The sequence below is a fragment of the Ochlerotatus camptorhynchus genome, unplaced genomic scaffold, assembly GCF_037179485.1.
Source record: "Ochlerotatus camptorhynchus isolate MF236.1 unplaced genomic scaffold, CSIRO-AGI_Acam_v1.1 ptg000682l, whole genome shotgun sequence".
Lineage (NCBI taxonomy): Eukaryota > Metazoa > Arthropoda > Insecta > Diptera > Culicidae > Ochlerotatus > Ochlerotatus camptorhynchus.
In genome coordinates this window covers 180,403-187,198 of record NW_027041159.1, presented here as the reverse complement: position 1 = coordinate 187,198, position 6,796 = coordinate 180,403, and the positions used below count along the sequence as shown (strand labels likewise).

Sequence of the window (6,796 nt, the reverse complement as noted above, 5' to 3'; positions counted from 1 at the left end):
GTAATTCTAACGGAAATTTTGACAATTTTGACTTAGGAACGAGGGGGGCGAAAGTCCCAGATTTATTCGAATTTAGCAAGAAAATCTCTTCAGTTAAATGATTTCATTAATATTCAGCCAAATCCATTTTATCCGATATTATCGAGCTTAAATCTCTAAAAAATAAAAATATCGTTTTTATCGACCACATCTCTGACATATCGGGTCACATCTCTAATTTTCATGTGACAGATTACGGTGACAGCTGTTTTGACAGAAGAGATTTCTCGCGTCACTTTTCATTAAGTTCTATCTACATTGATCGAATCTCTTCATTGACTTTCTCTTCCGTTAATAGCTCAGTAGCAACAACATTATCTGTTATGTTTGACATTCTGGGTACTAGCTAGTACCTTATTTTATCCAACTATGTGACAAAAATAGCGCAAAATTTGTTTGCGCAGCCATGGTGATTCAAAGAGAGAGTCGATGATAAAATCGATCAATGTAGATAGGACCTAATGAAAGGTGACGTGACATTTTTGCCTCAAATTAGCAAAACATTGTATTGCAACATTCGTTTGTTGTCAGAATTGTTCCGCAGATTTATCGGTAAAACCGAACCAGTGGTCATAATCCGTGTGGACTAGTTCAAGGGATACATCGATCTGTTCAAGGGACGAGTTTCGCCGGAAGATGTGGAAACATGTACGGAGCGATTTGCCAAGGAAAAAGGCAGTGAATTCGATCCTCCGGCATTTGGTTGATATGAAGTTCTTTAACGAGCAGTTGGAGGAACTGTATGAAAAGACCGCCTGGCGCTTCGAGGAGAAGCTCAAGAGCAAGGCCGTTGCGTATGATGTGTTCAAACAGTGTGTCATGTAAGTAGATTTTGCTTGTGGATTATGGATTTAGATTGTAATTATCTAATAGATATTGCAGTGAGCCATCTCGGACGAATGCAGCTGGAACGGGAAGTGAAAGAAATTCTGTTGAGTAACATCAAGCGGAAGCTTACCTAGCAAGTGGTTAAGATCCGAGCAAATATTGGATTTGCTTGCTACGGTTACGAGGGTATCGATGCAGTCAAGACTGCGCTGCGGGCTGGCCTAGATCTCTCGACGGAGGAACCTTTGGATCAAGATTGATTTGATTGCTCCACCTTTGTATGGTAAATTTATCACTCAACAGTATTAAATAATGCAGTAGTTATCAGAAATATCGTTTTAGCCATGACAACCTCAACGCCGGAGAAAGCCAACGAGCTGAAAGGCCTGACACTGGTAATTGAAAAGGTCATGGAAACGATCGAGAATCTCGGCAATGTGTTTAAGGTACTGATGGCACCGAAAGTGATCACCGCTAAGGACGACCATTATTGCCGTCACACTGATTACACCCCCACTGCCGGAGCAACTGTACACGCTCGATGCACAGGTGTCGAAAAACCTCAACTTTTACTCGATGATCAACTTCAACGTGGAATTGGCTGGCCAGCGGCGGGAGATGGAAAACCTGTTCCTGTGTAAGTTCGACGGGGTGTACTTCAACATGAATGTCGATCTCCTGCGATACGACAGGTCCGTGTTGGCGACGAAGTTGGAACCGCTGCAGCCCTATCGGATCTATGCCAAGTTTACCGATCGAGTCCTGATGGGGGATACTGCCGGTATGGGCCATGGTCATGTGAAGGAGGAATCTTCGTAGAAGGAGGCGGACGATTACGGGATGTACAGATGTACGATAATGGGAACAAAAGATAAAATAAAGAATCGGTGTAGATATCTGGCCTTTATAACTTTGAATTTGTAAGAAACCATAATTTATTTAAAAAAGAGCATTTTAATGCAAAACACTGTAAGGGAAGGTCCATTAGTTACGTAACGCAAATTTGGCCCATTTTCAACCCCCCTCCCCCTTTGTCACGTTTTTTTGTATGGGCCTTAAATTTTATCTGCATACTCGTCACGGTTTCCAAACCCACTCCCTCCCCACTCAAAAGCCTTATGATGCATAAATTTTGTGTGAATAGTGTTTGATTTTATTACTGAAAAATAACGTTTGTAATTATGTAATTCTGTGCGCTGGTCCTTGAAATCTGTAAATTCTGTCCGAGGAACACCTTTCCGTTTCCGACATCAGCATCCAAAAAAAATTTAGATTTTTTCACACGCACAATGGTTCCGTTGCGATTTCGAATTTGAAACGTATTTCGTGAGTTGAAAGCTGATGAATCTTTTATGTTAAGTTCAGCGCCAACGTTTCCAAATAAGTCGATTGCATTATGGATCTCTTCGTCACTTTCAAAAGATTCCTCCGGTACAGAAATATACGCAAATTCTCCGCAAGCGGGGTCAAGTTTTGCTTTAGGTTTTCTGATGAATACGCATTCTTCGAACGACATGTCTTTCGGTTCCAATCCTAACTTTTCCAGCTGGTAGCGTACTTCGAGCTTAGCTTTTGAAATTGTGGATACAATATCCGAATCTGACGGCAGCTGTGATTGTGGCGTATAGGTATCGGATAACTTTTGGCGAGGAAAGCAAAACTCATGTTTTCTGCTATGTATAAAGTGAGATTTCGCTTCGATCCTATTCAATCGCGCTTCAAAGGATTGAATGGTAAAATTTACAACCGTAGATTCTGTTGTAGTGAAGGATCGTGCTAATCTAAAGAAGCTTTCACATGTCTGGCTTTGCAAAAGAGTTATATTAAATTCGTACCCCTTTTCGCGACAAAGTCTGAGAAAGTTGACCAAAGCGTGAGCGTTTATTTCCAGGCTCCAGTAGCAGTTAGTTGTAATGCAGTTTTTGATTGTTTTATATTTTAAAACGCACCAACTACGCCAAGCTCTTACGAAGAAAAGGGCATACCTGTAAAAAAATATTAAACAGTGCATCATAATCAAGCCTTTATGCGTTTATTTCAATGTTTATGAAGCTATAATGAATCATACTAACCAAATTCTATAAACTCTTTCTGAAGCGTTCAGGTTCGGATCCATAAATGAAGTCATGATTTTGGACATCAATTGGAGATATATTGCAGTGCCTTCAGCTTCCGGAAAATTACTGTTTAACGCATCAATAACTCGACGTTCCGTCATTTTTTCAACCGGGCGGAAACACATTTTATCCTGCATGCTAAGATCAGACGGAAAAAGTCCATGTTGATCTCTAGGCAAAAGTATCAGCTGCTGAAGGTGAACACTCGATATAGTATGGTCATGTATGGTTTCCTGTAAAGTGTTTAGCGTAAAATTGATGTGATATTATCAGTAAGTTTTATTTTTTTTAAATACCTATTATTATATGACGGTCTTGTTTCATCAGCCGTACCCGAAACTTATTAACAAGATGGGTTGTGTCCTGGATACAAATGTTGTCCGTAGAACAGTCAGCAAAAAACCATTCACCGATTCGATTTTCGTCTTTGATTGGAATTCTCATGCGATTCATCATGGCCTGAACCAATCGTGGATCACCATCAGATGCTCTGCATATCATTAGTATTCCAAGCTTTTTACACTCCTCTTCAGTGTGTTTCCATCTTCTGAGAACATCTTTTGTGGTGAATCTATTGTCCGAACAAGTGAACAAGTGAACAAGTGGTAACATAAAGGTTCCGACCAACTGGATACCGCTGAAGGAATTCTTTAACCTGTGCTGGGGAGGAAGCAACAAAAAAATTCCTTATGGGCATTCCGTTGGTATCGACAGGTGGAACTAGACCATATATTTCATCTTTGATAGAGTTATCACGGAGAACAAATTATAGCAGAACCAATTATTTTTCCGGTCAAAATAACTATATTGTTCAATTGTTTTAGAGATAACCCGAAACTATAGTTGATTTGACTATATATAGAGGGCAACAACTATAGTCCATAGTTGGCTCCTCGGTTGGCTCAACTATATTTTTCAGTAGATGAACAAACGTCAAACTTCAAAATACAACTATGCTTTAGTTGATTCAAGAAAACTATTGTTAGGAAAGCAAAATTTTACAATGTTTATTAAACGAACTGCTCTTCATTATCGACATACTAAGGAAGTTTGTTTTGCTTCTTTATCGATCGCACACAACTGCAAAATCATAAAAAAGTTAACAAGAACATTCAGCTTTGATTTGAACCGTGTTCATCTGCGTGAGAGCCAGCTATCTTATCGCCTGCTCTACGCATCACAAGTTAAAAGTATGTGGATTTATGATGATCACTTGAAACCAAATTATATAAATAATTTACATTTAACGGTTGTTATAATTGATCAAAGTTATAGTTGAATTGAGTATAAGACGAACAGTTGAATCTATTAGGTAGATATGATTGAGTTGACGGTCAAATTAATGTTGGAATAACTATAGGTTTCTTTCAAACAACAATATTTTTCCATGTGAAAGTAACTATTAGGATTGCTATCTTAACTTAACGAATTTGTTCTCCGTGATAGCTAACCCCACCAGAGATACGGGTTGCATCTTCACTCAATACGAATACCCTTGGCAAATCGTTGAGCTCAAGATATCGAGAGAATTCCGGCAGTCTCAGACAATCTGGTTTTACATTTCTGCTCATTTTTTTCAAATGTTGCTGACATGTTCTAATATCCGGCGACACGGAATTTGCGTGTTCAAATTCGTAAGCCGATTTACCACACTGTACATATTTGTATGTGAAATAATCAAGCTCCTTATCAGTATAACGTCTAACTCTTGGATGTATACCAGCCAATCGCGCTCCGCAAGCGGTTAGCAGGTTCAGTATGCTTCCCGTATGAGCCTGTTTATCCTCGATACTGCGACTGGCCAAATCGCAGTATCTATCTAGTTTAAAGGGTCATCTTCATCGGATTTTCGATCCTGTTGGTCCTCTTCAAACGATAGTTCTCCACCGGAACTGCGTTCCGCATCTTCATCGGACTCTACTTCCTCACCAGCATCATCGTTGGCTTTCTGATTCTGCTCTACCATTTGGTCCTCAGCGCTTTTTACTTCATTGTCGGCCTCTAGATTCTCATTGCTCACTAGCTCCTCATCGGATTCCAGTTCTTCACCAGCACTGCTTACCGGATCGGATTCTATCTGCTTATCAGCGTCTAGCTCTGCATTGGCATCTACTTCCTCATTGGATACATCTATCTCATCGTTTTCCAGCTCCTCACCGTCGTTTAGCTTCACATCGGTATTTAGATCATCCGGCTCTGGTTTCTCACCGCATTTGCTGACCTCCAGTCCGGCTACAGCTTGGTGTGACTACATCCTGGTCAAATTGGTGAGGCGTAACATTTGCGCTGGTGTCTAGACGAAGTCGTTTATTTGGTTTGCGCTCCGAGTTGTTCCCAGGTTTTGTACTCGTAATGTGATCTGCAGTTGAATGTTTGGCCTTAACGTGAGCTGAAAAGTTGGATATTTTCCAAGTTCCTGATTTTTCAGGCCGTATCGTGACGATGTTACCACAAAATGGACATTGGATACATGCTTTGGTACCACAGTTATCCTGCTGAATGTTTAGCGATAACTTAGCCAGTTTTGTAAATAAATCAATACTTGTGTCGTCTCTGTAATAGAATGGGGTCGTAAAATAACAGGAAAGCTAAGATTTCAATAATGATAAAACCTTTTTTTGTAGTAGTCCAAAATCTTATTGTGGACAGATCGTGAGGCATCTTGTGCTGCAGTCACGTTCAAAGTTTGTTGTCCGGACAACCTTTTACAAAACCGCTTTATTCCATGTTGTTTGATACAATCTGCCACAAGTTTCATTGCACTTCTTTCACCGGTCACGAAACGAAATTCACGAATATCTCCGGGTATATTACCGAACATTTCCTTCACCTCCTGAACAGATTTTCCCAGTATCTCCGGCATCCGGCGAACATCAGCTTCAATGGCATCTATGGTTCGGTCATCAATGGATGCCAACCCTCCATGGAGATATTTTGTTCCTTCCAGCGCCGCCCTAACACTTATTGGAATTGGCCCCGTAATTTTGGAAACCCCTTTCCAAAAATTGCTAATATTGATTTCCATTTTTGAATTTGAACCACAAGCGAGATGACAAGCAGTTTCCGGTTTTCCCCGTTGACAGGTAACACTGCGATACACACTAAACATAACATTAGCAGTAACGAGCAGAATTATCCGATATATCCAATATTATCGATTAATAGTGGATGAAATCGGATGACATCTGAAGACACGTGTTATTAATCATTATGGATCGAATTTATCCGGTGTTTATCGTAATTATTCAGCAAATTTATTTTTTTGAAATCTGTTAAATTAAATGCAGAATGGATTACTTTCGTCCCCCTCGCTTAGGAAGCATTACTGCCCCTAAAATGGAATTTTTACAGAAATCATTAATTGACATGATTTCTGATATGCTTAAATCTAACTCCATGTTTGATGCTATTCAAACTGGAGTAAAATTTGCAAATAATATTGTCATGACTTTAAAATTCAGTAATGGATTTTAAAGCATTAAATATTGTAAACTGGAATGCTCGATCTCTTAAAAATAATGAAGACGAGCTATTTAACTTTTTGAGAGTTTATAACGTGCATATTGCCGTTATAACTGAAACGTTCCTTAAACCTGACCATAAGGTTAAGAAGGACGCAAATTACTTGATTTATAGAAATGATCGTCTTACCCGTCATAGGTCTAAATTCTTCATTATTGGTGATTTTAATGCAAAACACCGCTCATGGAATAATGCTCAAAGCAATTCCAATGGTAATATTCTGTTTGATGATTGTTCTGCAGGTTATTACACTATTCAATATCCAAACAGCCCAACATGCTTTTCTTCTG

General features: G+C 39.4%; 1 pseudogene; it reads left to right on the top strand.

The window, feature by feature from the left end:
• The first annotated feature begins 373 nt into the window (after positions 1-373).
• LOC135714623 (eukaryotic translation initiation factor 2 subunit 1-like) lies at positions 374-1,671 on the top strand (annotated as a pseudogene).
• Positions 1,672-6,796: the final 5,125 nt, after the last annotated feature.